Raw genomic sequence first — 24,446 nt, 5'->3', positions numbered from 1 at the left:
CGCCCACCACCCTTGCCCAGCACATTCCTGCCCCATGGGTGACGCTGGGTTCCTGTACCTCTGCCTCATGGCCTTAGTCCGCCCCAAGTCAGGACCCCAGGCCAGCTCACTCAGGGGTTCTCAGATGAGCCCTGAGTCTCAGAGCCACCAAAGGCAGGCCTGGTTTGGCCTGGCCTCAAATATGGCTCTGGAATTTTAAGAGCAAAATACTATTTAGGTTAACATGGGCCAGAGCCCATTTCCCTCCCAAACCAAGGTCCAAGGGGACCTCCCATCCCCAGCTAGGGGTGTGTCTGCAAAGAATGACCACAAAGTGGGTCGTGTCCAAAAGACACAGGCCGGAGGGAGGGGCTGGGAGGGGATGGGAGGATAGGGGAGGGGATGGGGGAGCTCCAGGGGGAAGTCTGGGGCACATGGTAGGCCAGGGAGCAGAGGACGGGGTGGGCAGCCTGAGCTCCAGGGCAACCAGGGAGGGTCCTGTTGGGAGCAAGGTGGGGTCTGGATCTCTGAGGACACCAGAGCCAAGATTCCCTCCTGAGGCCACGTGGACCCCTCCTTGTTCACAGCCACTGGGAGCCTCTGCAGTTCCTTCCTCACAGGCTCTGGGGGGCAGTAGACTCAGGCCAGCCCTGCGCTGCGGGAGGAGCCCATGCTGGCAGCCCTGCCCTGCCAGGTCAGGCTGCGGTGTGGCCAACACTGGCCCACGGGCCTAAAGGCCATCAAAGAGCAACAGACTGACTTTCCAGTTAAATCCAAACCCTGGCGTCCACCTCATGCTCCCCGTCCCCAGAGGAAGGTGCCCGGCCTGTAGCAGCTTGTCCCAGCCTCGGTGCAGAAACAAAGACCCCTGGGCTGGCAGGGCCACACCCCACGGCCACATCGCACCCCCACCCAGGCCCCTCCTGCACTCCACATGTTTCTCGCTGACACCCTCGGCTCTGTGACCCACAATCAGGTGGGTTTCTCAGCAGCCCTGACACAGCCTAAAATTGGTCTGGGGTCTCCCAACCCCACCATACCCAGCCCCGGAAACAGGTATTCCCCTGACTCACCTAGCCATTCTTGCAGACCTTGGGCATCACCCCCAAGGTGAACGACACCCTGCAATTCTTGGGGTCTTTCTGGGTCCTGGCCCCAGCTGTTCCTGGACCTCAAATCCTCTTCCATCCCAGCTAGAAAAACCCCCTCCTCTCCTGCACCCCACCCAGCCCCAGAAGGCCTCTTGCCTCACTGGGGTCAGATGCCCCCAAGGCCCCTCCTGGATCCTCAACAGAAAGTCTCGCCTCATGGGCCAGTGGTCTCACCCAGCTCACCCACGAGGGGCCCACGCTCACTGCAAAGTGGCTCAAGCTCTTCCCAAAAGAAAAGAGTGTCCACCCTGGACCCTCTAAACCTGACGACCCTTCACGTCCATCACCCAAGTTGGACGGGGCAGACACTGGGCTCTGCCAATATCGGGACACAGCTGGGGCCTCTCCGGGCCTGGGGCTCACAGGTCCTGCCCATGAGCCCTGCAAGGCACACTCAGGCCTACGGACAGGCATGGCGCCAGAGGAGGTGCCCCTTTCTCGTGTTGGCAGGCCCCAGGAGGTGCACTGACTCCGTGAGCTCTCGGGGGTACAGCACAACTGCCCCCCCGACCCTGTGGCTGCAGCTCTACCCTTCCAGCTATGGACTCCGCCCTGCTGCCCGCTGCTCCTTGGCACCCTTGAGGTCCCCGTGCAGCCCGGGCTCCGTGGGCTCTGCCCCATCCTGAACTCGGAAGCCCCCAGCTCCTGTCAAGGCCCCTTTCCAGGCAGCAACTCCTCCTCTCGGGAGTTTACAGGGTCACTTGGGGACAACCACAGCAGAGCCCACCGGAGCCCTCAGCCCTCCCACCTATGCAGTAGCCAGGGTCTGAACAGCAGCTCCAGGGCCCGGAACAAAGCCCGGCCAACCTCAAAGGAGTCAACTGGGGGAGCTGACACGGTCTCTGGAGCCTCTGGGGAGAGTGTCCACCCTTGGGACCCACCAGGAGTGATGTGGGCAGAGAGACCTGACCCTAAAGGATGAAGGCCTCCACACGCTTCACCTCCAGCGTGGGCAGTGCCAGGCTCCCAGGTGGCCCCTTCAGAGGGGCTTCAGGGACCCCAGGGACAGCAAGGAGGCCAGGGACCTGGAGCCTGGCCACGTCACAGGGTCTGGGAGGGAAAGTCCACCCCCACCGGCACTCTGCCCACCAGGCAAGGCTGACAAGGGATGGGGTTGGGCCCAGAGCTGCAGGCACACCCCTGCACAGAGGCAGAGCAGGGAAGGACTGGACCGCATGGTGGGCAGGGAAGGCCCCACGCAGGTCTCCAGGACAGGCAGCCAGGGAGGGTTTCCATCCCGCAAACCTGCCCGTCCTCATGGGGATGTACAGTTTTTATTTCAGGACATTCACATGTGTTAAAACAGGAAATGAAGTATATGAGAAACAGCATCCCCCGCACGCTCCCGGGGCAGCAGGCTCTTCCTGTGGCCTCAGCCCCACCCACCCCACAGCCCAACAAGGGACCCCAGGCACAGCCCATGCCCCATTCAATCCCCACATTCCTGGGCTGCTTTTTCTCTGAAGCATTTTAGCACACGTGCGTACACACACGCACGCACACCCATGCGCACGCACGCATGTGCTCACACACACACTGGGGTGGGCTTGGCATCTGCAGTGGCCAGTGCTGTGCAGGTTCACGGGGCACGCTGGTTAAGCGGAGGCGTTTGGGGCCCAGTTCTGACTGATTCTGAGCATAGCTCACGTGCAGAGGGTCTGGCCTGTCCTAGGCCAGGGACCCATCCACACTGCCCCATCCGGATCCACAGGCCAGCTGAGGTCTGCCCAGGGCCCCACAGCTGGTGCGTGCAGCTCTGTCCCACCCTCTAGCCAAGTGCCTGGGGACCTGGCAGGGGGAATGTAGTCCAGAAGTTTCCATCTCCCATAAATCCCCGTGGCCCTGGGTGTGACTGTATAATTGAGGCTGGTCACGAATGCTTGGAGGGTTATGTCATCGTGCCTCTGTGAAGTTGACGCCGCTAGTCTCGCCTCCCCTTCTGCTTGAGAAACACCATCAGGCACGCAGTTGCCCCTCTCTGGAGTCACACTCGCAAAGTGGCAGGAACGGCCACGCCTCTGGCCAAAGACCCCACTGACCGTGGCGTCCATCCCAGAGAGGGGCCTGGCCTCTCCCCAACACGCCCAGGGGCCGGCGTGGTGGGCTGGGGTCCTGCAGGCCCCCGGAGGGAGTACACTTAGGCCTCCTGTTCCAGTTCCAACTAGAACGTCCTGGAAGCTCTGTGGCCTCTGTCTGTGGTCAGGCTGCCCAGGCCATGCCCTGCTGCCTAAGATCAATCTTCGCTTGGCCACTGTTGGCCTTGGGTGGGTGGCTTTTGTGGACTCAGCTTCCTGCCAAGCCCTGGGAGGGAAAGCCGCTGCCCACTGCCCCAGGTTATGCCCCCATGGCCCACCGCCCGCAGCACATGGGAGTGCCCCAGCCAGCTCACAGCTGCAGGGATGGCCATCCTGGGGCCTGTCCTTGCCTAGCCCAGTCCTGCCAGGAAGGGCCTGGCTTTCCGCTGCTGAGGCCTCAGCACCAGGCGCCTCCATGTCCCTCTGCAAGAGGAAGAGGAGTTTACGAAGGATGGACAGAGAGGGAAGTAACTAGCGGGAGGACGTCCCTCGGCCGCCCAGCTTCCTCCCCACCCTCTTAGTCCACTATGGAGGGCCCTGCAGAAAGCACGTGCCTCATGGACCCTTGTCAAGGTCGACTGGGGTCAGGAGGAAGGGAGCTCCCCCAAACCAGAAACTTACCTTACAGGCCTTAACATGAAACAAACAAAATGGCTTTATTTTTCTTTCCACAAAGGCAGATTTTGCACCAGAAAAGAGGCCTCGCTCCCAGGAGTGCAGTTGACTTCAGAAGTTTGCTACAAACTAAAGATGTGACTCAAGTTACAGGTCCATGTTTTAATCCATCCAAAGGAGCTCCCACCCCTGGCTGCTGTCGTGTCCATCAGCCGCAGCCAGGACTCAGGCCAGCAGTGCTGGAGCCGGGAGCAGGGCCCACACCCCGGACCAAGGGGCGCAAACAGAGGCCCCAGAGAAGGCTGTGTCCCACGCAGCCAGGCCAAGGCGCAGGCTCCTCTCTCGGCCTTGTTGCTCTCTCTTTACTGCTTCCTTCAGCCTCACTGTGAGTGTGATGTCAGAAGTAAAGGGTCCCATCCCTTCAGTTCCTGTAATGCCACTTCCCTGCAGACAAACAGCCACTTCCAGTGGGGGTGCAAGGGGCCCCTTCGAGTTGGTGCTTTTTATGGTCTTGGGGTTGATGGTCTCTGTGAGACTGACAGGCAGGAAACAGGCACCAAGGGAAGTTCTTTGAGAGGGAGGTCCTAATCCCACTGGAAGGCAGCACGCCAGCAAAGAGGGGACACAGCCAGGAGCAGCCAGGCGGGGAGCTCTCTCTGGGGCAGCAGAATGGATCAGGAGGGCATAGCAGACAGGGGAAGCCCATCCTGGAGGTGGGGTGGGTAATGCTCGGGGCCAGGTGGATGCACGTCCCTTCAAGGACTGAGGTGTGCACGTGTATCTCATTGTATGGTGGATGGATGGATAGATAGATGACGGATTAGATGGATGGATGGACGGATGGATAGATGGATGATGGATTAGATAGATGGATGCATGCATACATGGATGGATGGATGGATAGATGATAGATTAGACGGGTGGGTGAATACATAGATGTTGGATCAGATGGATGGATATATTAGATGGATGGATGGATGGATGGATGGATGATAGATAGATGATGGATTAAATGGATGGATAGATAGGTGATAGATTAGATGGATGGATGGATGGATGATGGATTATGTGGATGGATGGATGATAGATGTAAAAGTGTAGGTATAGAAATTGTGGCTAACTGGACAAATGGACAGACCGAAGGAAAGACGGGTAGAGATAGATGTGTTGTGTGTAGGTTAGGGTTCCATAGGCTCAAAGGAGGCAGTGTTCCACAGTGACTGAAAAATTGGGCTTTGAAACTCAACAGACCTGAGGTCAAGTGTCAGGTTACTGGCAACATGACTGAGCACTCATCCAGGCCTAGTCTCCTTCCTTCTCATCTGTGTGGTGGAGATGCATATTTATATGACACTACGACCCACTGTGGCAGGTGCTGTGAGCCTGAAACACTCGGGCTGCACAACGAGGGGCTGAGGCTGCTGTCTGGCTTCTTACTCTTATCTCTTATCTGCCTGTGCACCAGACATTGTTCAAGGGCTTGGGACAAAACCACAAGAAACAGGCACAGACCCCTGCCCAGAAGGACACCTTCCCGCAGGGAGACAGGCGATGAGATCCAGAGGCCGTTTACAGGTGCTGGTGAGGAGCTCAGGCCAAGGCAGGCTGGGGTCGGGGGGAAGGGACTCGAAGGAGACCGGGGAAGCGTGTGCCTCGTTCCCACCCTGGCGAGGAGGGCCCAGCTGTGGAGCATAAGCAAGGAGGGCAGGGGAGGTTTGGGGTCCAGAGGTTCCTTAAGATCAGAAAGCACCTCAGATTCACTGTGTCCACTGTCCTGAGGAAATGGGACTCCAGACTGGCCTCGCTTGATCTAAAAAATAAAACCAAAAGAAAACAAAAAGCTACGACAGGTCTTGCCCACGGAGATATGGAATGAAACAGTGGGTGGGAGAGTTTCTCTGACGAGGGGCTATGAGGAGCCAGGAGAGAATGAGGAGGCCCCCATGAGGCTCACAAAGGCAGGTGGACAGACGGACCGAGGAAGTGCAGGGCCTCTGGCCTGAAGGAGTTTGACATGTGGAGAACACAGACACCTACACGACTTACCTCAGGACAGGACGGAAGGGGACTGAGCTGCTGGAGGGCTCCCAGACTCACATCTTCCTGGGTTCTCAGGACCCACCTCTAAGGAGAGCTGGAGCCGCAAGCTGAGTGGCAGGTGGGACCCTGTTGACATGGGTCAGGGCCGGCGCTGCCCACTTGAGTCAGAGTGTGAAATATCCATCACCGAGGCTTTAAAGCACAGCACAACGGCAGCTTTCACAGGCTGTGACCGAAACAATCCCAACCGTATTTTCCACAATCACCAACAGATGTTTAAAATTGGGGCGGAATCTCTAGGACCGAAACATTTCTCAAGCGGGGCCCTGGAGCGGCTCCAGGGAACTCACGCCCCGCGGCTCGCGCTGTTGTTCTAAGCGAGCCCTTCACGCGTCAGGAATGTCAAACACAGCTGACCTCAGCGCTCCGAACAGCCCTTGCTGTCCTCTCCAGCAGCAGGCCGGCTCCAGGGTGTTTGTCTAATTTAAAACAAACTATTTGGGCAGTATATTATTTCTCCAACCAAACAATATTGAAGCTGCATGTGCAACGTATTCCTATTGCTTCCTGCTGTGCTCTGGGGCCCTGGCTGAAGTGTATGCATTCGGCAAGCCTGCTCAGCACATTTAGCAAGTGAAAAAGAGATGATTGTTTCCTATTTCGCTGAGAAAATCGAAGTAATCAGAAAAGAACTTCCATGTGCTCCCACCGGCATCAACCCCCCGCCCCCACACACACAAGGGCTCCCACCCACGCAGACTCTGCAGCATGTGCTAGACCCAGCCCCTCCCCCGACACAAGGACCCAGCCCCAGGATTCTCCCGAGCTCTTGTCCAACTGCTCCCCTCGGCTGGGTCACTCAACAGCACTCGTGCTGTCCACTCCCACAGGCCAAGGACACCCCAGCTGCTACCCGTCTTTCCGCTCTTTACCACGAGTCCCTCAGAAACAACTCTTGCCATCTCCAGTTGCTCTCCTCCTAGTCTCTCCTGAATCCTCTCCTATCAGGCTTTTATCTCCCCCAGCGCACCAAAAACACTCTTGCTGCAGTCAGTGACCTTCACTTTGCTAAATGAGGAGGTCAGTCCTCAGCCCTCATCTTGGAGGTCCAGCAACATCCAACACAGAGCATTACTCCCCTTCAGGAAACGTTCTTCTTCCGGGTTCTGGGACTGCCTGTCTCCTGATCCTCCTGCAACACTGACTGTCTCCTTTGCTGGCTCCTTGTCAACATGCCCCTGTATTAGTTTCCTATTGCTGCTATAATTAATTAGCACAATTTTAGTGGTTTAAAACAACACAATTTTACTATCTTACAGTTCCGGAAGTCAGAAGTCCAAAATGGGTTTCATTGGCTAAATCATGGTGTTGACAAGATTGCCTTGCTTTTGGAGGCTCCAGGGAGAACCCACTTCCCTGCCTTTTGCACCTTCTAGAGGTGCCCACATTCCTTGCCTCAAGGTCCCTTCTTCCACCTTCAAATCAGCAATCTCATCACTCTGATCTTGCTTCCATAGTCACGTCTCCTTCTCTGACTCTGACGTTCCTGCCTCCTTCTTATAATGACACTTGTGATTATCTAGGTCCACCTAGATAATCCAGAATAATCTCCCCATCTCAAAGTCCTCAATTTAATCACGTCTGTAAAATCTCCTTCAACATATAAGCTAGCATATTCACCGGGCTTGGGGAGTAAGGTATGGACATCTTTGGGGGCCGTTATTCTGCTGACCTCAGTCTGCCCTCTGGTCTCCAAAGGCTCACATGCAAAATCCCACATGCAAAATACACTCACCCCATCCCAACATCTCCAAAAGTCTTACTCTTTACAATATCAAGTCTAAATCCAAAAAAAAATCTCATCTAAATCTAATGAATTCAAAAATCCCAAATCTCATCATCTAAATAATCTAAATCAGGGGTGTGTGAGGCTCAGGGTACAATCTATCCGGATGCACAATTCCCCTTCATCTGTGAACATGTAAAACTCAAGAAAGTTATCTGCTCCCAAAATACAACGTTGGGACAGGCATATATTGACAGTTATACACATTCCCACTCAAAAAGGGAAAAAATGGAAAGAAAAAAGGAGTTACCAGTCTCACAGCACACGCATGCACACACACACACATATGCACACATACGCACATACGCACATATGCACACATACACATATGCACACATATGCACATATGCACACATACACATATGCACACATACGCACATATGCACATATGCACACATACACATATGCACACATACACATATGCACACATGCACACATACACATATGCACACATACGCACATATGCACACATACACATATGCACACATATGCACATATGCACACATACACATATGCACACATACGCACATATGCACATATGCACACATACGCACATATGCACACATACACATACACACATACACATATGCACACATACGCACATATGCACATATGCACACATACACATATGCACACATACACATATGCACACATATGCACATATGCACACATACACATATGCACACATACGCACATATGCACATATGCACACATACACATATGCACACATACACATATGCACACATACGCACACATATGCACATATGCACACATACGCACATATGCACACATACACATACACACATACACATATGCACACATACGCACATATGCACACATACGCACACATACGCACACATACACACATGCACACATACACATATGCACACATGCACACATACGCACACACACATATGCACACATACGCACATATGCACACATACGCACACACACATATGCACACATACGCACATATGCACATATGCACACATATGCACACATACGCACATATGCACACATACACACATATGCACACATACACATGCGCACACATATGCACATATGCACACATATACACATACGCACACATACGCACATATGCACACATATGCACACATACGCACATACGCACACATACACACATATGCACACATACACACATGCACACATATGCACATATGCACACGTATGCACGCATACGCACATACGCACACATACACACATATGCACACATGCACACATACGCACACATACACATATGCACACATACGCACATATGCACACATACACATATGCACATGTGCACACATACACACATATGCACGCATACACATACGCACACATACGCACATACGCACACATACACATATGCACACATACGCACATATGCACACATATGCACATGTGCACACATACACACATATGCACACATACACATACGCACACATATGCACATATGCACACATACACACATATGCACATATGCACATATGCACACATACGCACATACGCACACATACACATATGCACATATGCACACATACACACATGCACACATACACACATATGCACACATACACATACGCACACATATGCACATATGCACACATACACATACGCACACATACACACATATGCACACATACGCACATACGCACACATACACACATATGCACACATACACACATATGCACATATGCACACATACACACATATGCACACATACACACATATGCACATACGCACATATGCACACATACACACATATGCACACATACACATACGCACACATATGCACATATGCACACATACACACATATGAACACATATGCACACATACACACATATGCACATATGCACATGTGCACACATACACATACGCACACATACACACATATGCACACATACACACATATGCACATACGCACATATGCACACATACACACATGTGCACACATACACACATATGCACATACGCACATATGCACACATACACACATGTGCACACATACACACATATGCACATACGCACACATATGCACACATACACACATATGCACACATGCACACATATGCACACATACACACATATGCACATACGCACACATATGCACACATATGCACACATACACACATATGCACACATGCACACATACATACGCACACACTGTGTGCACATATTGAGTACGTACACACACTCACAGCACATTCATGCACACACATATGCACATACATACACTGCACACACGTATTGTGTGAGTGCACACACAGCACACGCATGCACACATACAGACATATTGCACACATATACACACATACACACTGTGCACACATATACACAATACTGCATCAAGCACACATTCACACACAATACTGTGTGTGCACACACAAATCTCACAGCACATACAGACACATGACATTGGGAGCACACAAGTTGTCCACACAACATTGCACATGCACACATGCAGTCCTGAGAACACACATACGTAATATGCACATACACCACGCATATGTTATAGACAGCCTGTATACACACCAGATATATGTCAACATGCCCTGTGCATACACAGCACACACGCAAACACACACTCTGTACCCAGAGAGAAACACCCCCCATAGCACATCGCATGTGCACACCCACATGAACACCTGACTGTGCTCTGGGGTCTTGCCCCATCAGATCAGAGAAACCACACAAGCAGAATCCAAGAAGGGGGAGCCGGGAGGGGAGACGCGGGGCAGGACAGATGCCCAGCAGAGGAGGAATTGAAAGACTCAAAGCCAAAACACACCCAGGACCCGGTACTCCCCAAGCAGAGGCTGGAGCCCGGGAGGTCCAAGGTGCAGTCTGCACACCACTCAGAGGCCTGGACAGGGCAGCACGAACACCCCAGTGCTGGCTGCATGCCCCCCGCCAAGGAGGAGACGCAGGGACCCACCTCAGAAGACGCCATAAGGAGAGTAGGCTGCTGGTGGACGTCCCTTCTTTCTCCCGACCTTTCGTCCCCAGATGGCTTTCCTTTCTCTGAGGAAAATGGAGGGGAACAACCCTCTGTTGATTTCTCACCGTGTGCCAGGCAGCGTCTCTGGGGGCCCTCAGCCCTGCGCTCATCTGCTGAGCTCCCAGCAAGGCTTGAGTCCACTTCTGCCATGGTCCCTCCAAGTCACCAGAAAGGAGGAGGACCTGGGTCTCACCTCAGTCTAAGGACTGTTCGGAGGGAGAGGCCCAACCCCCGAGGAATGAGAGGTGGACAGGCATTTCCAGTCGACTCCAACACGGAGAAGCCCTGGCGTGGGACTCCACACGAGGCCTTATGTGGGGTCTGCACGGGGACACCAGACCCGCAGCCCGCTTCCTCCAAGGGCCTCGGCTGTCACCCAGCAAGACCAGGGTCCCGCCTCCTCCAGCGCCCTGCGTCAGGTTCTCCAGCTCCTGCACTTCAGCAGCCTCCGTGGCAGGTCACGTGTAGCACAGCACCCTCCTCTTCGGCTGAACTCCTCTTCAGCCGTGGGCTGTTTCGGGGCCGAAGCACAGGAGGTGGAAGAAGGCTGGACTTTGTTCTCACCACTCAGCAGCCACCGTCAGCAAGTCATCTAATCTCTCAGCCTCAGTTTCTCCACCTGTAAAATGGGCACCACACACCTATTGCATAGGCTTCGTGAGATAACTGAGACGGTGTGTTAGGGTCCTGCAGCTGTTGTAACAAATCACCGCAAGTGGGGGCTTAACACAAAAGAGATTTATTCTCTCAGAGCTCTGGAGGCCAGGGGTCGAGGGTCCAGGTGCTGGCAGGGCTGTGCTCCCTCTGACGCTCTAGGGGACGGTCCCTCCTACCTCTTCCGGCTTCTGGGGGCTCCGGGTGTCCCTGGGCTGGTGGCCACCTCCCTCCATCTCTGCCTCCATCTTCAAGTGGCTGCACCTCTTCCATCCGTGTCTCCACTTCTGTCTCAAATCTCCTCTGCCTTCCTCTTAGGAGGATACTTGTCACTGGATTTCGGGCCCACCCAGATAGTCCAGGATGATCCCATCTCAAGACCCTCAACTTAATTACGTCTGCAAAGACCCATTTTCTAAATAAGGTCCCACTCATAGGTTCTGGGAATTAGAACGTAGACATAGCCCTTTGGGGCCACGGTCAGCCTGCTACAGACAGTGTGTCACATGTTCCGTATGGAAGCATCCAGCAGGGACTCGAGGAGGCAGCTGCAGGTGTGGTAACAGCTGTTGTGGGTTGTTCCCAGAGCCCGCCAGCTCCACGGGGCAGGGGCACTTCCTCCTCCACCATCACCGGGGCCCCAGACCCCTGTCTGAGGGGGCGGCCAAACGGATGCTTCTGCTCGTGGGAGCTCACTCTGGCTCTGGGGATCGGGCAGCACAGGACCCTCCATCTGCTCCTCTGCTCCCCAGATCTGACACCTCCCTCGAGATGTGAGCTACACGAGAGTGGGGCCCACGGCTGGCGCGCAGCACAGGGACTCCGTGGGATCTGGTGCCCCTCCACCCATCCAGAGAGAGGGAGGACAAGGCTTGAGAAGTGCTGTCTGTCAGCATCCCCCACAAAGCTGGCATCCGCAGATAGACGCCTGTTTATCCCAGGTGCCGAGGAGGGACGCCCCTCATCACGTTTCACAGCAGACAGAGTGTAGCTCCGAGACACGGGGGAGCGCCTGCCGGGAGAGCACTAGCTGGCAGCACCAGGCCAGCCCAGCTCTGCGCTCTTCCCGCCCAGTCGGGCCAGTTCCGCAAAACAAGGGCTTGGGGAGCAGAGGGACAGGGCAGCTTGGAGGCCATGTCTTTGGAAACCTCGTCTTGTATTGGCTCAGCCCAAATCAGTTAGCCACTCCTGTGGCAGGCAGCCTGGCTTGTTCACAATTCTTCCTTCCTGCCCTCCCCAACATCGTGGCGTGGCCATGTGACTTGCTGTGACCAGTGGAACATGGGCAGGGGGACAGTGGGGCAGCTCTGAGCAGAGGTTTTGGAGGCACAACATGCTTCTGCTCACCTTCCTAAATTCCTGATCTGCCCCACGAGAAGGAAACACCCAGGGAAGCTGCTGCCTCTCCCATCTGGGCCCCAGAATGAGAGGCAGAGCTGAGCCGCACCTGCAGCCTGAAGCAGATTCCGCAGTTGACGCACAAACACATGAGTGGGAAACATTTTTTTCTAAACCGCTGGAATTGATGGCATCATTTGTTATACAGCATTATTGCAGCAATAGCTGACTAGTAGAGAACTTTGTGCCAAAAGTAGAATGCTGCCATAATAAAACCTAAAACATATGGCACTGGCTGATAGGCTGAGTGGTGAAGAAACTGTTTTAGAAAGTTGGAAAATAGCAACTTGTGTTATGTAATGGTAAAAAAAAATCACTAAAACTGATTCCTGCAATAACCTAGAAAACAGGAAACATACCTAATGCAGTTCTGGCTTTGGGTGAAGAGCTTTCCAAGCACACCACCAGTAGAGGGAATTCGTTGCTACCACTGCACTTGATAAAGTACCTCAAGAAAGAAGACGAGCTCGGAGAAGATGGGCTGACTTGCCGCAGACTTGAGAGGAAGGAGGAGCCAGAGAGCCAGCACTTGGAAGATGGAACCCTGAGACTGTTTCTTCAAACAATAATGAGCAAAGCTTAGGAGTATCTTGAGCTGGAAAAGCCCCTGGAAACTGAAGACCCAGCATCAGGGCTGGGGCTCCACGTGCAGACCACTCAGGTGATGTTCCCCAGTGGTCACCATCCAGGGTGACTGAAACAGGGAAACAGGGCCCTCAGAGCTTCAAAGATGCTCTGGGAAGTGAGCACCTTCGTGGTCTCAGAGTCTCACGCGGGGACCTGATCTCAGAGGTTCAGGAGCTGGAACGGCCCTTAGCAGCGGCTGTGTCTGCCATCCTGTTATGAAGGAAACACGCCGAGGGAAATGGAGTGTGAGCCGATGCAAAGACAATAACGGGAGGCGTGCCAAGAGGCGCAGCAGCGCGATCGGTGCCCGCAGATACTAGCACCTCTGCCCCGAGCCGCCCTCAGAGGCCTCCATTCTCACCAAGTGTTTTTATCTCAAACCCACTTAGCCAGGTCACCTGAAGCCAGATAAGGCAGAGGGTGTTCAGACCAGATCCTGGCATCCTTTGCCCCCACTCCTGTAAGGACGCCTCTGTTGGGAACCTGTAATTCCACACGTTGCCCTATGGACGGGGCTCATCCCGGGGAGGGAGGCACTTTTGGAAACCTTAGTCACTGTCTTTAGTCTGAGAAAAGCTGCGTGGCAAAGAAACTGTGGAATTTGAAGCCAGACCTCGTTCAAATCCTGGCTCTGCCACTTTACAGCTGTGTGGCCCTGAGCAAGTTACTTAAAGTCTCTGAGTCTAATATCCACCTACATGGGCCAGAACAGCTACCACAGCTAATCGAGAAATGACATGGAGAGGGCGAGAGAAAACGTGGGTACATTCTCCGGAAGATGCCTGAACAACTGGTCCATTAGAGGCCTCACTGGTGGTGATGGTGAAAGCAGAGGAGGAGGAGGCCAATGACGAAGACGACAACTGTGTCATTAAGGAAGTGAGACCGGAGCCCACAAAACCTCTGCCCTGTCATCATGCGTCACACTCAGCCCTGGCCAGAGCCGGTCAACGTGCCGGGAAGTCCTGACACGTCCTGGCCTCGTCACAGCAACGGACCTTGCTGGAGAAAAGGGGAGACCTCGGCAACTAGTGAAGGCCCAGGCTCAACCCTCAGATGGAGCGCAAGCAGGCCCAGGAACCGAGCCCGGAGGGCTACGTGGGCTGAAGCGAAGGGACGGAAGATGGGAACACATGCAGAGACTCAGCTCTGCCCCCTCAGGTGGCAAACAGCGGCTCAACTGTAGCGTGAAGAAGCATGAAACCTGCTTTCCAGGCATCACCATCCTCACAGCAGAGCCGGCGTTTCTCTTTGCTTGGAAAACAGAGTTTTAAATCAGCTTTGATGTTAGCAACACGATTATGTTAATCTGCCTATTTTGCAATCAAATCTGTCCCTCTGCTTCTCACGGCAAACGCGAAAGATAAACTCCAGCCCACTTTGTCCAAATCGTCACAAATTCAGGTGGGATCCGGTAGGATGCAGTGTACCAGGATTCTTCTCCCGGAGCTCTCTTGTCCGCATGGTGGACGGACACCCTCGCTCCGCTCACCCAGACTCCCCTTTGGGCTCACACCTCCCGCAGGTCTCAGAAGGAGCCTTCCCAGAGGGTAGGGAAGCTGGAGGCTTCGGCCTGGCCCTGTCCTGAGTCGCTCTCACTACTTCCTGTCCATGGATGGGGCTGGACCACAGCGAGACCATGTGCAGTGAGGCTGTCCCTGCCGCGGCCGGCCCAGGAAGCCCAGACACACTCCCTGTGCAGCTTGGGTAGTTCGTCTCTGCCCGGGGTATGTGCCCCTCAAACTGACTAGACCCTGGTCAGGCCACACGGGCCTGTGAACTCCTTCCTAGGTCACCCAGCCATCAGCTGAGCAACTGGCCAGGGCTTTGTCTTCCCCAGAAGCCCAACGTCTTCATATAAAACAAAGGCAACCAATAACTCCAGGACATAACTCAATAACCCTGTGGCTCCAGGCTGTTTGTCTCTGATGATCTGACCTTTTCTGGCCTGATGCCTGGTGAACTGCATCGGCTGAAGCCCTCTCTCAGCCCCAGGCCTGGGCTGTCTGGGCCTCTGAGACTGTCCACGCCAGGCCCTTGCTGTTATTTCCCCTCTCACACCCGAGGCGTGAGTCTGAGTGCGAACACGGGAGGGCATTGCTGCGTCCTGTCTGGGCTCTGTGCTGAGTGCTGAGGGGACATGCAAGCTGTCTCAGCCATTCTTGGAGGCTGCTGACGAGCATCAGTTCTCTCTCATCCATGCCTCTTGCGTCTTCCTCTCACTTACCCCCTCCCCCCGCCAATCCCAGCACACAGCCCCACTCAACAACAGCTGCCTGGAGGCATCCACATCTTGAAACTGTCCTGGTGCAGGAAAGGCCTGGAATGCCATGCTGGCCCCTGGGGCCCAGGGAAGACGATGACAACCACCACTGTGAGACGTGCAGGTCAGGGCAGCAACCCACACCTTCAGAGGACCTTCAAATGTCCTCCAGGGATGCCACAGAGGTGCATCTGGGTGTGGGTCACATGCCACAGGTGTAGAAAGCCAGGCCCACACCCCCCACACAGGACAAACCTCCTCAGCACAGGCTCTCGAGGCATCAGTCATCTTCGGTGCCTGCAGGGCCTCCGACTCCAACAGGAGTGAAAGGCTTCTTTGCTTGCCTGGGTGCCTGAGGAAACCCTGTCTAAAAGGTCAGCTCAGCAAGGAGCGAGCAGCCCCACTGGGCCGGGATGCTGGGGTCCCAGGTGGGCGTGCATCTGCCCCGTGGGGTGGGTTATACGTGGGTCCAGGGAAGCGGACACCTGGCATCTTGGCTGAGGAGTCTCAGTAAAGCCCCCAAGCCTCAACGTGACATGGGGGAGCGAAGATGCACGCTCCAGTGGAAGTCACCAGGTCCCACAGCCGTCAGAGACAAGACCAAGGGCGCCCCAAGCCTCAGGCTTTACACTGGCCCCGAGGTCTCTTCCAGCACACAAATGTCTCTAGCTGGAGGCCCCACAGGAATCTCGAACTCAAGACAGCACAGAACTGAATCCATGTCTGTCCCTTGAACCTGCCCACACCCGACCGTGTCGTTCAGTCACGTGAATAAGAGCTTCAGAGCCCCAGGGCTGTTCCCAGACTCACCTCTCCTCACCCACAGCCACCAACCCCAAGCCAGTCCTACCCCAATCCCTCTTGAATGTGCTCCATTGCTCCACGTGCCGAGAAGCCCCAGCCCCAGCTCAGCAATGCCTCCTCGGCCACTCACTCTGCCACGGCCAGCAGTGACCACATCGCAACTCTGTCCACCCCTCAGGGACAAGGCCGGATCCATCAACACACCTCCCAAGAGCCTCCTTTCATTGCCCTGCCAATTTTCCCTCTAAATACCCACTCTGGCCCTTTCCACATCGCCATCTGCGTTCCAGACTCAGAAACCCGGATGGCGACCACTCCTGATCTGCATGGCGTACGGACAGCTGCTCTGCCAGGACCAGGCGACCACTTCTTCCTACTCTGCTCTTCCCACGGTTCTGCGTCAGGGGGCTCAGCATCGCACCTCAGTCCCACTCCCACGCCTCTTTCCTGCCCAGACATGTTCTGACGTGTTTAATGTTTGACACTTTCTGTAGAACGTGACCAGCTGTTGTGAACGTGCACTGTTGACGGTCAGAGGCGGAGCTGTGCCGTGGACTCTCCTGCCGCCTCCAACGCCCTGGTGCAGGAGCCTGGACGGACACCCTGCTGCAGCAGCCAGCTCTGTCCTTCATCCAGCTGGCCTTGCTGCAGCCCCCTCAGGAGGCCCCTCAGGAGGCCCCTGGGCCGGGCCGTGGGAGGGCTCACCTGTGTCGCTGTTTCCGGAGGGGTCCGTCTAGTCCCTGCTCCTCCCCTTGGGCAGAGACGGAAGCTGCAGCTTTCTGTGGCACACACACTTCAAGTCTGGCAAAGTCGGGTAAGACTGGAGCCACGACACTCCCACCAGGCATCACTCGGCTTCCCGACCTCGTCCACCCAGCGGGGTGAACAGAGTCTCTGCTGCTCTGATCTGAATCCCTCCAACGTCCACTGTGCCCGAGGGCCATTTGCCGCCCACTGGGCCTTCTGCAAGTCACCTCTTTACGTCACTTGCCCATATCCGTGGGGTTCCTGTCTTATCTTGCAGACAGGAAGGAATTTCTTGTATGTTCGAGATGTCAGCTCCTAATTGGTTTTGGAAGTTGTAAATGCCTTGTCCGATCCGTCTTGGTGGGTTAATTCTGTGGTGACGCTTCCACCATCATCCTATTTGATCCCCACAAGTAAACGTAGCGGGGCCATCCCTAAGCCCACTTTACGGATGAAGAAACTGAGGCTCAGCGATGCTGAGTGCTGCTCTGGGTTCCTGCCGGTCAGGGATGAGGAGGCAGGTTCAGACTCAGCCGCCTGCTGCAACTCTGCTGGCCCCGGCCCTGTCCTTTCTCTACGGGACTCAGCTTCGTGTCTGTCTCCCAAACACAGTTGGTACCAGGAGCTCTGGGGCCAAGACGGCTGCTTCGTGTGTGGTGTCCGTGAGAGATGTCAGTGTGTGCAGAACCCAATTTTGGGAGTTATGAAAGGGCTTTTGTTTCCATTGAAGTGCCCAAAAGGTTACATTCAGTAGAAGCAGAATAAAGTGTTTTATACCCAGTGTCATCTCATCGGCTAGACGAAGCACTTCATTTTTCATTCTGATAGTGCAGCCTCGGTGACCTGCCCAGCAGGCCAAGGCCGTCCCGTGGCCTGCCACAGGGCCTGTGCCCCCCACCTTTTCTGGGAAGTCTGGGCAGATCTGAGTGCCAAGAGCCCTCCCCGGACAGAAGGCCAGGGCACCCGGTCTAACCTCCAGCCACTCAGGCACGGCCGTGGTGCAAGCTGCTCCACTGAGCACCATCGGGAGAGTCAGCTTTGCACTGTAATGTCGCTTCCCTCTTCCCCTCACCCACAGCCTCACCACCAAAGCGGGTCCTGATCCTGTGCCCCAGAAGGAAGTCACACCAGACAGCGGCCTGCAGTGTGTCCACGGGGAGTTGGCTCAGACTCACCACTTTTACTAGCAGTGGACAGCCGGGCAAAGCTCTTACAGGAGAAAGGGAACCTTCTGCACCAACTCGAGCCCCCTGGAGTTCCTGAGCCAGCCCTGTGCCAAGGGCTGTGAGCAAAGACACGGGCCCCATCTGGACCTCAAAGCCAAAACCAGCTTTCGTGTCCTGTTTTCTCCAAAGGCTGGCTCTTGAAAGCAGGGCCACCTCCCGGAAAACGAATGTTTTCCACCACACTCACAAAACATAATGACGAGTCTGGCACCCGGGCCCACACCACTCCCGGCCTGAGTCACTGGCCACCAGCCCTAGGGTGGAATGAAGAACAAGCTGGAGCACTTGCACAGAAGGCAGGTGCCACGCACAGCACGGGACCTGTGCTCACAGTGTGGGCACTTGTGAGTCTGTTGTTGTTAATACTCTTTAATGATAATAAAAAATAAGCCTTCCAAGAAGGAGAAGAGAACTGCACCCATCCCTTCCCATTTAGAGAAAAACAAATGAGAGATGGATAAAACCAGGAATAAACGTGCTTCAGGCCGCCACAGCTGTGAGTGTCTTTGCCAGGACGCTCCTCTGTCAGAAGACAGCTCACCCCGGAGGCAGAAGGGCTGGCACACGGGAGCCTCCTCGTGGCCCTGCATGGAGTCCGCTCCCCTCCGCCTCCCGAACAGAGGGGCAGGGCCGGGCGGTGGGGTGGCGGCCCTGAGGACGGTCACCCTTGGCCTCCTCTCCCGCCTTCCGGCCGGGAAACAATAACAACAGAGAGGAGCCAGAGGCGGGGCCCGCAGAGCCCCCCTGTCTTTGCTGTAATCGGGGTTTCGGGGTCATGACACATGGCCCGGGGGAGCCCAGGCTGCAAGTGCTATGGGGGTGACCAGCCACGGGAGCCCGCCAGGCTCTCTCGAACCCTGCATGCGTCGTTTCCCACAGCACGCACCCCTTCTCTCCTCCTCCGGGCCCTCCTTGCCCCGGCCCAGATGTTGGTCATTCCAGAGACAACCCAGAAGTGCCAGAGAACAACAGCGAACATCGACGCAAGGCTGCCGCTGTACTGACGCAGCCTCACAGGGTACTCACCTGAGCCCCACGGAAGCTCCCGGACGCACAGCAGGCTGAGCCCCAAATCCTCCCTGGGACCCGTGGACGGAGCTGCAGGGCTGCAGTGTCGCTGGGCCTGGGTCCAGGCCTGTCATAGGCCACAGGGTCACAGGCCTGTGGTTTGTCCTTGAGTGCTGAAGAAACAGGGCTGTGGGCCTGCGGGTCTCAGGGAGGGCACTCAGCGCCCACCCCGCCTTGAAGCTCCACCCATGCTTTCCCACACCTGCCCCAAGTGCCAGCCAGGAGCGGCCGCCGCAGACCTGAGGACCCAGAACCCAGGCCCACAGGGACGGCCCCTGGCCATGGAGCCCATGTATGGCCTGAAAGGCAGCCTGTGGCAGGCCAGGTTCCCAGAGTGCCAGCTGCCCAGGCATTGAGGCGATGCTTCCAGAGGGCAGGCGATGGTCAGGTCCTCCGAGAAGCAGCGCCGAGTCTGGTTAACCCTGCAAGGACTTGCTGGGGGAGCCACCTGTGAGAGAAACGGGGTGGCCGGGCAAAAAGGAAAGGGAAGGGAACAGGGCCCAGAGAGGAAGATGGGCAGACCTCCTTGGGGCGAGCTGCGGGGAGGCCCGGGGCCGGCCTAGCCGCCTTCCCAGCCCACAGGGCTCTCGTGCACATCCTGTACCGAGCGGCACGGCGCTGAGCTTCGGTGGCGGACAAGGCCACTGTCCTGCTGCCGGGCACGTTTGCCAGCCTTCGGCCTCGCTGCTCAGTGTCCAGAGACCAGTGCAGCTGCAGGGACGTCGAGGCTGGGGGCACGGCGTCCGTTTTCGCTGTTGACTCAGGAGCCACCAGGTGCAGCCGCAGCTCTGGCCCCTGGGTCTCATGTTCCCCTAAACCAACAATCCCAGAGGTGGCCCCAACTCCTCACCCATCCAGCTGGTTCTGCGTTGTCTCTGAGAGCCCCACCTGGAGTGGTCAGGCGGGGTCTGCTCTCACACCGGACCCCGATGGACACAGAAGGAGAAAGGCTGAGCGGCCCACGCAGCTGCTGGGCAGTGCCCAAGCACCTGCCAGGACCACCACGCAGGGCACTGTCGGGGGCCCATACGACACACGGCCCCAGACAGCGACACCTTCCACTCCTGCACCGGGAGCACAGGGAGGATGGCTGAAGGAGGGGTACGGAGGGCGGGTGGGCGGGAGACCCCTTCCCCGGACCTCACTCCAGGCTCCTGGATGAAGACCCTGGGTGCACCTCCCCGCCCCCACCCAGAAACTCAGTTTCTGAAGCTGAACTTGCAGAGCTGTTTCGGGCTGAAAGCGACAGTGCTGGAAAATCCCTTTGCAGAACGGCCTGATGGCTGTTGACCGCGGAAGGGACGCCCCTTCTTTGCCCCCAAGGAGCCCCCAGCACTGGGTGCTCCTGCCCTGTTAGCCATGCACAGACCCGAACGGGCTTGGAAAACTTGTCCCACTTCATCTCGCACATTTCTGACTCGAGCCAAACCCAAATTCTTTGGCCAAAACCCTCATCACCTCCCCAGCCCCCATGGCAATCCACGTGCCTCCAGGAAATGAAGTCCGCGTGTTTCTGAGTCATTTACACTTGCGTCAGCCAGACGAAGAGTGGTTTTGTCCCCGGAGACCCTTCTGAGCGACCCTGCCAGCCTCGTCCGGCTCCCTCCCAGCAGCAGGAAGCTCCTGTGGCCAAGAGACGTTGGCCACTTCGAGAAAGGCTCAGCAGAGCCGCACTGACGGAGGTGGCAGTGTGACGGCCGTGGGACCCGGGTGTCCAGAGCCCTCAGAGCTCACCCAAGGGGATGGTGGGTGACCTGAGATGAGGGGCCACACACCGCGCCCTAGAGGAAAACCGGCCCCCAGAGAGCTGTGACAAACCCTCCTGCACTTCTCTGTGGTCGAATGTGAAGTGAACTTGTCTTCTTTCCAAACCTCGTCTGTTGATTCTGCGAACATGCACCAAGCAACTACGATGAATGGGCGGTCACAGCCCTGACCCCTGACCGTCGGGGGAGGTGCTGCCATGGGTCGGAAACCCAAAGGCCCAAAGGAGAGAGGAGGATTGGGGGCAGGACCCCAGCCGTCTCAGGCCCGGGGAGGACTGGATGCAGATCAGTGCAGCCAGAGCTCTGAGCGCGGGGACGGGGGTGCGAGGGGTCCCCTCCCCTGCAAGACGGGCTGCCTGAGGGGGCGAGGTCTTCCCCGGGGAGGGGGCAGGGCCAGCACCGTCTCAGCCTCTCAGGCCCCGTCAGTGCCCAGTGTCCTGGCAGCCGGGTGGCTCAGGGCCCAACAGGGGGCTCAGTCACATTCTCTGACCACCTTCTCTGCAGATGGCTCCCTCTTTGACAAAGTCCACTCTACTTCCCGCAGCGTCTACAGGCTGTGCACAACACTTGGAGTTACGAAAACCGTTACTATAAATAAATTACGTACCTTAAAGAGTGACCAGTGACAAAGAAGCCAGGCCCAGTGCCTGCCAAGTCACTCCTGCACCCAGCTCTGCAGAGCTGAAAGTGATCCCCCTCGACCTCTGTGGTGCCCACTGTCCTTGAGGGAGCAGTGTCCCCAGCCCCTGGGACTCTGTGGCAAGAGCAGACTTCCTGAAGCCCCTGCTGCACCTTCCACTCACTGCACCTGTGCCCTGTGTCTCCCCACCACCCACGACCCCGAGAAGCCCTGGTTTCCTAGCCTGTGCCCCTGAAACCCAGGCATGGTGCCCCACACAGGACCTGTCCTCCACGGACATCCCAGTGTTGGGGACCCGAGTGTCCTGCTTCCTGGGGCTCAGACTCAGAGCCCCAAAGGGAACAGTCTCCACTTCCACCATGAAGCACCCTGCGGGGGTCTGAGTGATCCTGTGCTGCTTCACACAGGCCTTTGTTCTCAAAAGTGGGGCCACTGAGGGGTGCGCTAGACTGGCTGACGAGGCTAGGACCGTGGAGGCTAGGGGAGCCAAGGGCCCTGGGGGTTCCGGAGGACCCCGGAGTCCCAGCTGGACCCCACACCTTGATGGGGGCTGGCGTTCAGAGCTGTTTAGAAAAATCAAGACCCGTGACTGCCTCACTCCTGAACTCGTGCAGCCACTGCCTCACTAGTTGAAAGCAATAGGGAGCTTCCCACTGCCGGCCAGGTAAAGCTGGACTGGATGCTCCGCGTCCACGGGCCTCAATTCACATTTCCCCTGAACTGGGCAGGGGTGTTGGGGGCCCGTTGTCACAGGTGCTCGGCACAGGCTCAGCCTCACGTACGACTTCCTCACCAGGGTTTTGCCGTGGCGCATTTTCCAGTCTCATCCACAGGGTACAGCTGCATCAGAAGCAGCATGAGCAAGACCCTAAGTGTGCTCCCTCCTAGATGCAGAGGATGGGTGCCACTCGGCCGGAGCATCCTAGGCCTTCACATCACTGTCCAGCCAGTGGAGACTTTACTAATGGGCCACCTGCATTGAAGACCAGCCCTTGGCTGCTCTGTAAATAAATTCTCCCTGGATGTGGATCCCAGCCCTGGCTCAGTGCAAGATCTGATGGTTTTGACAAAAGGGTCTCCATTCAGAAGCATCACCTCTCGCCAGCTGCTATTTCACCATTAGAGATTTATTCCTTTGGCTGAGATGTGTCACTAATATTTCCTATGAAATGTAGGTGTCCAGACATGGAGGGCACCAGCATGTTATCAAGCACCAGCCCCTCTGTGGGCTTCATTTGACTGACACCATGCCACAGAAGGTAGAGCCGAGTGCAGAGATGGAGGCAGTGGCACAGTGGATGGGAAGAAGCCCAATGGTCAGCACAACTGGGTGAGAATAGTGAGAGCAGCAGACATCTTTGAGGTCAACAGACCTAACCTTTGAGAGACCCCCACAAAGCAGGAGAGGGCACAAGTCAGCTCTGGTCCCACCAGGCAGGAAGGACAGGCAGAGCAGAGAGAGCCCTGTGCGCCACAGTCTTTCTGCTTTCACTGGGAGGCACCGCGCACCCTGGCTGCCGAGATTCCTCAGGGACCCTCCCTCAGCTGACCGGCGGTCCCAGCCCACGTGGTGCGGCTGCAGAGGCAGCGGCCACGCTGTGTCTGTCAGCACCGTCTCCCTGAGCACATCTGCGGGGCCGACGGCAGGGCTTTCAGTGGCCGAGGGCCCAGCCCGTCTGCAGAGTGTTTATGGGTTTATGGCAGCCAAAGTAAACCCACGTGTGCGGTTACATAACCCGCTCAGCCAGCCTGAGATGCCCTCCCACCGCGGCCCTGGACAGCAGGAGCAACAGACTGGGCGCCTGCACCTGCGCCTACCGGGGGCAGGACGGTGGGGGTCACCCCTCCAGCCCCTCTGCGCATAGGAGGGTCAGGTCTTTCTCTGGGTTTGCTGCAAGGATGCTGAGGCTGCTGGTGCATATGCACAGCTGGGGAGGGTAAATGCCACACGCAGGCAAAGGCCGGTGAGTCCAGGAGGGAACAGACCCAAGAAACCGTCGTCAGGAAGCCCGGTGCAGGGCTGTGGGGCGGCCAGCGCCAGAAGGCCCGAGTCCACGCCAACCAGGCAGAGCTCGAGACAAGGTCCTGACTCGCACCCTCCACCTTCCTCCGGAGACTGGGCAAGGCCAGCAGGGAGCCACACATGTGAGTCACACACGCACACGTCCCAAGAGAGACAGAGACACAGACAGAGAGAGGGAGGGAGGGAGAGAGGACCCAACAGCCCCCAGAGCTGGTCCCACATCTGGGTCCTGACCCAAGTTTCTGGACTCTAACAGGAGCTCTGGACACAGAAGGACAAACCGGGGTCCTTCCTGCCTGCTCATTGCAGCTCTGCTCCCTGGTCCAGAACCAAGCAGAGGCACAACTCTGCTCCTGACTGTCCACCTCCGGCCGGACAGACAAAGCCTGGGTGATGCAGGCGCCCCACCCGGCCCCTCCCTGGCCCCTCCCAGGCCGAACCTGCCGTGAGCTCAGCGCTCCGTGTGACCATCTCCGCGCACAGACCAGACTGTGCCCCGCGGCTCCCCTTCCTGGCCCTGCC

At 56.4% G+C, this 24,446-nt stretch overlaps 1 long non-coding RNA gene across 2 annotated transcripts; it reads right to left on the bottom strand.

The window, feature by feature from the left end:
* Window positions 1–449: 449 nt before the first annotated feature.
* Window positions 450–24,446, bottom strand: LOC123276378 (uncharacterized). 2 transcript variants are annotated; one of them, XR_011493993.1, is made up of 7 exons: window positions 24,365–24,446; window positions 19,454–21,118; window positions 10,902–11,327; window positions 10,646–10,731; window positions 5,867–6,354; window positions 5,571–5,630; window positions 450–4,264 (listed from the first exon to the last, which is right to left on the bottom strand). It is a non-coding gene; the product is annotated as an uncharacterized lncRNA (long non-coding RNA). The 2 variants fall into 2 exon arrangements; XR_011493994.1 differs by lacking the exon at window positions 24,365–24,446 and adding an exon at window positions 21,230–21,360.

The sequence above is a fragment of the Equus asinus genome, chromosome 13, assembly GCF_041296235.1.
Source record: "Equus asinus isolate D_3611 breed Donkey chromosome 13, EquAss-T2T_v2, whole genome shotgun sequence".
NCBI lineage: Eukaryota > Metazoa > Chordata > Mammalia > Perissodactyla > Equidae > Equus > Equus asinus.
Note: the sequence above shows the minus strand (reverse complement) of the source record. Positions and strands in the feature narration are given on the sequence as shown.